This window comes from Entelurus aequoreus, linkage group LG11 (assembly GCF_033978785.1).
Source record: "Entelurus aequoreus isolate RoL-2023_Sb linkage group LG11, RoL_Eaeq_v1.1, whole genome shotgun sequence".
NCBI classification, from domain to species: Eukaryota; Metazoa; Chordata; class Actinopteri; order Syngnathiformes; family Syngnathidae; genus Entelurus; species Entelurus aequoreus.
The window spans coordinates 73739560-73745559 of NC_084741.1; the positions used below are offsets into that span (position 1 = coordinate 73739560).

General features: G+C 32.8%; 1 protein-coding gene across 1 annotated transcript in view; it reads right to left on the minus strand.

Moving 5' to 3' along the window:
* The window catches only part of lin28aa (lin-28 homolog Aa), a gene marked incomplete at its 5' end in the record, with an annotated part of 39408 nt that overhangs the window by 32879 nt on the left and 529 nt on the right, over positions 1-6000 (minus strand).

Below are 6000 nucleotides of genomic sequence, written 5' to 3' on the forward strand. Positions count from 1 at the left end.
GTCTTAAGTGGTTAGGAGTTGCCAGCAGGGGATGGCACTGAGGCGAGAGAGACGTGCGCCAACGTAACTGTTTTGGTTTTTTTGATGACGAGCAGCTGATCAAACGGTATCGTTTAGACAGAGCGGATATTATTTTTGTCACAGATTTAATACTTTTCGATTCCTTGTTGATTTCTGCATGTGTCTGCAGTGGGCTAGTATATATAGAGCCACCCACACCAGTTTCAAATTAGTTGCCTAATTAATGAATTGGAAAGAAAATGTTATGACAGTAGCGTATGTGTGTGGCCGTGAGGTGAGTGACGTCAGTGAGTGTGTGGGCGAGAGAAGAGAGGGAGCGGTAGCGTGAGTGCCGGCGGGGACTAGTTTGTTTTGTATTATTTTGTAGTTTATTGTCAAAATATACACTCCCATTGTCCACTTAAATATTTCTAAGATATTTCTTTATTCTTAGACGAGGGATTCCCTTCCGTGATTGGTCATTTCTATGGACACAGAAATGACGTCACCTAAAATTGCGTTTACGGCACATAGTAATGTCGTAATTCAGCTCTGAGTGTGACACTTAAGATTCAGTCCTACACTTCGCTGAAAGTGTGAGTAAGACGCTTGATAACTAACTTTTAAGTGCAGCTTTCAGCAAAGAATTTATTTACTCTTAAGTCAACTCTTAGCAGACTTCTTAGGAGTCATTCTAAGAAGCTTGATAAGTACGGCCCCTGGTCTAGAAAAAAACTGATTTGGGCCACTTTGTAAACGTAGTCTTCGTTTGTGTCTTTTGGGCAAAATCTCGTTTTTCAACTTGTTTGCAATTCATAAAAAAAATAAAAAAAAGACTCCAATGTAAAAAAAAGACTCAAACGTATTTTGGGGGAATTTAAAATGCATGAAAACTCAGAGACTTCAAGTGAGCCGAGCCAAGCCGAAAACGTAACATTTCGGGGGTTGTGAACACAGTTTTCCAAAGCCTACTCAATAGCGCCCCCTTTAAATATTCTTTAAAAAAAAAAAGCTACTGCCTACTATCAGCCGTTTGATTGTTTTGTCACCAAATTTGCTGGAGACATCAGTCATGACGTTTTGATTGAGACTTTTATTAGTAGATTGCACAGTACAGTTATTAGTAGATTGCACAGTACAGTACATATTCCGTACAATTGACCACTAAATGGTAACACCCTAATAAGTTTTACACTTGTTTTAAGTCGGGGTCCACGTTAATCAATTCATGGTACGACCGGACACACTTTCCGAACATGTTGAGAAGAGAAACTGGAATTTGTGATGTATCATGTTGCATACTTGCATGTTCCAAATAAACTCAAACTCAACTCAACATAATAAAGTCTCAAGAACAAACAGGAAGTTGGCCATTTTGGTTCAGACAGGCCTATTTAGGGCTAAAACCAGAGGTCGTACTTTGACTAACTCCTCCTTGGGACTCCGACCAATTCATTTGAGCTACTCTAAGGATCGGTGATGGAAAACTGCGAAGGATTTTATCCCACGCGGTAAAATGTGGGCGAGACACGGCGAGAAACGTAAATGTTCAATGTGAAAATTCACCACAATGTGCAAAAAAGTCTTTATTCGAATCCCTGGGAACGAATCCCATCCCACAAGAAATGCCCTGTGGGACATCACAGGAAATTACGTAGCTCAGTCGTTAGACTGAGCTACGTCATGCCCTGTGATGTCACACAAGCAGCAAAAATAATGGACCGGAAAAAACGCCTCGAGGCATGGCTATTCACATATAGTGACCACAGAGACAGCTTGTTTTTGTGTTACTGTATATATTAGTTTTTCTGAAAAATCCCACTTAATATACTTTGGGTAATAATCAATATTTTTATTTTTTTAGGGGGGTAACAGTCAATATTTATTTATTTATTTTATTTTATTTTTTTCTTATAAAATAAAAGTGAGCTTTTGTTAAACCAAATATTGTGTTTTTTCCATATACAACAACCTATCTGGATTTGATAAGAGAATCGATAAGGAATCGGTTCGATAAGAGGATTCGATAATGGGCTCGAACTCGATCATTTCTTATCAAACATCATCCCTAGCGGAGTGTAGATAAAACGTCTGACATTTTGGGGACGGGGGTTGCCATCGGTTACGACTTCAAACTTGATGTTCACTTGGATGTGCGTCACTTTTGAATAACTTCACTATCAGCGTGCAGTTGTAAGAAAAGCCAGCAAATAAAACGGACAGAGGTGGTCTTTACAGGGACTGTACCACACCCGCACACAGTAGGCGGGGGCGGGTGCGGGGGTGTGGGGGCAGACCTGTTAATGACTTTACGACAGGAACCTTGAGGTGAATGAGAAGCTAGCGGCTCTCCTCTCATTCACATGCTAAGCCTTTCTTATCTTATCACATACAGCAATGAGAGCTGTGATGGTGGGGGGTGTTATTATTTCAAAGGACACCCCCCCTCCCCCCCTCCACCTCATAACTTTTTTAATGATTTGACCATAATACTATTATATTAATAATATTTTGGTTGGGAGTTGACAATGTCTAACAAGACTAAACTGACTAAGGATTACAACTAATTCCTTTTGTGTAAAGCCTTGATGGTATTTTGTGTTGTGGTTTTTTGGACAAAAATAAATCGTTTAAATACATTTAAGAAAAACAGATTAAGTAATTAATTCAAATAAACCATGGATAAAAGGAAAATGTATAATGAAAATACAGTAAAAGTACAAGTGTTTTCAATTCAAATACACTGGTTTTATCTCCTGATGTGTGCATGCATGTATGTAAAATTATATTATATATATTATATTATATTAATATAATTTTACATACATGCATGCGCAAATCAGGAGGTAAAACCAGTGTATTTGAATTGAAAACACTTTTACTGTATTTTCATTATACATTTTCCTTTTATCCATGGTTTATTTGAATTAATTACTTAATCTGTTTTTCTTAAATGTATTTAAAGGATTTATGTCCAAAAAAAAGCAGTATAACACAAAATACCATCAAGGCTTTAAACAAAAGGAATTAGTTTTAATCCTTAGTCAGTTTAGTCTTGTTAGACATTGTCAAGTCCCAACCAAAATATTATAAATATAATAGTATTATGGTCAAATCATTTAAAAAGTTATGAGGTGGAGGGGGGGGGGGTGTCCTTTGAAATAATAACACCCCCCACCATCACAGCTCTCATTGCTGTATGTGATAAGAAAGGCGTGTACCGTATTTTTCGGAGTATAAGTCGCACCGGCCGAAAATGCATAATGAAGGAGAAAAACATAAGTCGCACTGGAGTATAAGTCGCATTTTTTGGGGGAAATGTATTTGATAAAAGCCAACAGCAAGAATAGACATTTGAAAGGCAATTCAAAATAAATAAAGAATAGTGAACAACAGGCTGAATAAGTGTACATTATATGAGGCATAAATAACCAACTGCTATGTTAACCTCACATATTATGGTAAGAGTCATTCAAATAACTATAACATATAGAACATGCTATACGTTTACCAAACAATCTGTCACTTCTAATCGCTAAATCCCATGAAGTCTTATACGTCTAGTCTCTTACGTGAATGACATCAATAATATTATAATGTGTTAATCATTTCACACATAAGTCGCTCCTGAGTATAAGTCACACCCCCGGCCAAACTATGAAAAAAACTGCGACTTATAGTCCGAAAAATACGGTAATATAAAAATTATATATATATATATATATATATATATATATATATATATATATATATATATATATATATATATATATATATATACATACATACACACACATATATACATATATACGCACACACATATACATATATACGCACACACATATATAATAATTTATTGTAAATGTATGTATTTCTCCACATTGTCAACAAAGTTGTAAAATACAAAATAAATGTATTAATGGAAGCCAGAATTTTTTCAAACTAAAACGTACATTTTACATTAATTATATCATATTATATAATTATATTATATTCATTTAATTGGACTATATACTTGATTAATATTTTTTACAAAAAATAAAAACATACAATTAGCTCAATCGAATCATATTATATATTTGATTAAACTTCAATCCAAAACATACATTCAGCTGTTGAAGACTATTAATGATAACGAAATATTACTTCAAGTTCTACTTTATGGTGCTGATGGACATTTAATGGACGAGAAGGAGCTTAATAGTGAAAAGAAAAAACAGACTAAAAGTGAGGAAAACATTTTTAGATTCAAGCACCAACTATATACAGTATGATGTTTGATAACCTCATGGCAGTGAATTAATAAGAACAATGTTTGGGGGGGGGGGGGGGGGGGGGGATGTAGGGAATGTATAACAATATCATTTTTGGATGAAAAAAAACATGATTTTTTTAATTTAGCAATTTGTAGGTAAGTATTAATTGCCTCCTTTTCAATGGCAGGCCAGACTTGACACAATCTAGTTGTTCACATAGCATCACATGGCCTATGCTGCTGCACCCCCACACCACTACAATAAAGAGGACGCTTCAGTGACAAAATGCAGTTGAAAAAAGAAAAGTGTTGACAAAATGCAGTTTTTAAAAGTGTTGATAAAATGCATTTTAAAGAGAAAAGTGTTGACAAAATGCAGTTTTAAAAAATAAAATAAAAATGTTGACAAAATGCAGTTTAAAAAAAAAGTGTTGACAAAATGCAGTTTTTAAAAGTGTTGATAAAATGCATTTTAAAGAGAAAAGTGTTGAAAAAATGCAGTTTTAAAAATAAAATAAAAATGTTGACAAAATGCAGTTTAAAAAAAAAGTGTTGACAAAATGCAGTTAAAAAAAATGTTGACAAAATGCAGTTAAAAAAAGTGTTGACAAAATGTAGTTTTTAAAGAGAAAAGTGTTGACAAAATGCAGTTTTTAAAGAGAAAAGTGTTGACAAGGTGCAGTTTTTAAAGAGATTACAGTGTTGACAAAATGCAGTTTTGAAAAATAAAAATAAAATGTTGACAAAATGCAGTTAAAAATTTTTTTTGACAAAATGCAGTTTTTAAAAGTGTTAATAAAATGCAGTTTTTAAAAGTGTGGACAAAATGCAGTTTTAAAAAATGAAATAAAAATGTTCACAAAATGCAGTTTCAAAAAAAAGTGTTGACAAAATGCAGTTAAAAAAAATGTGGTGACAAAATGCATTTTAAAGAGAAAAGTGTGGACAAAATGCAGTTTTAAAAAATGAAATAAAAATGTTCACAAAATGCAGTTTAAAAAAAAAGTGTTGACAAAATGTAGTTTTTAAAGAGAAAAATGTTGACAAAATGCAGTTTTTAAAGAGATTAAAGTGTTGACAAAATGCAGTTTTAAAAAGTAAAAATAAAATGTTGACAAAATGCAGTTTTTAAAAGTGTTGATAAAATGCAATTTAAAGAGAAGTGTTGACAAAATGCAGTTTTAAAAAATGAAATAAAAATGTTCACAAAATGCAGTTTAAAAAAAAGTGTTGACAAAATGCAGTTTTTAAAGAGAAAAATGTTGACAAAGTGCAGTTTTTAAAGAGATTAAAGTGTTGACAAAATGCAGTTTTAAAAAATAAAAATAAAATGTTGACAAAATGCAGTTTTTAAAAGAGAAGTGTTGACAAAATGCAGTTTAAAAAAAAAGTGTTGACAAAATGCAGTTTTAAAAGTGTTGATAAAATGCAGTTTTTAAGTGTTGATAAAATGCAGTTTTAAAAATAAAATAAAAATGTTGGCAAAATGCAGTTAAAAAAAATGTTGACAAAATGCACGTTAAAAAAAAGTGTTGATAAAATGTAGCTTTTAAAGAGAAAAATGTTGACAGTGCAGTTTTTAAAGAGATTAAAGTGTTGACAAAATGCAGTTTTAAAAAATAAAATGTTGACAAAATGCAGTTAAAAAAAAAAGTGTTGACAAACTGTTTTTTTAATTGAGCAATTTGTAGATAAGTATTAATTGCCTCCTTTTCAATGGCAGGCCAGACTTGACACAATGTAGT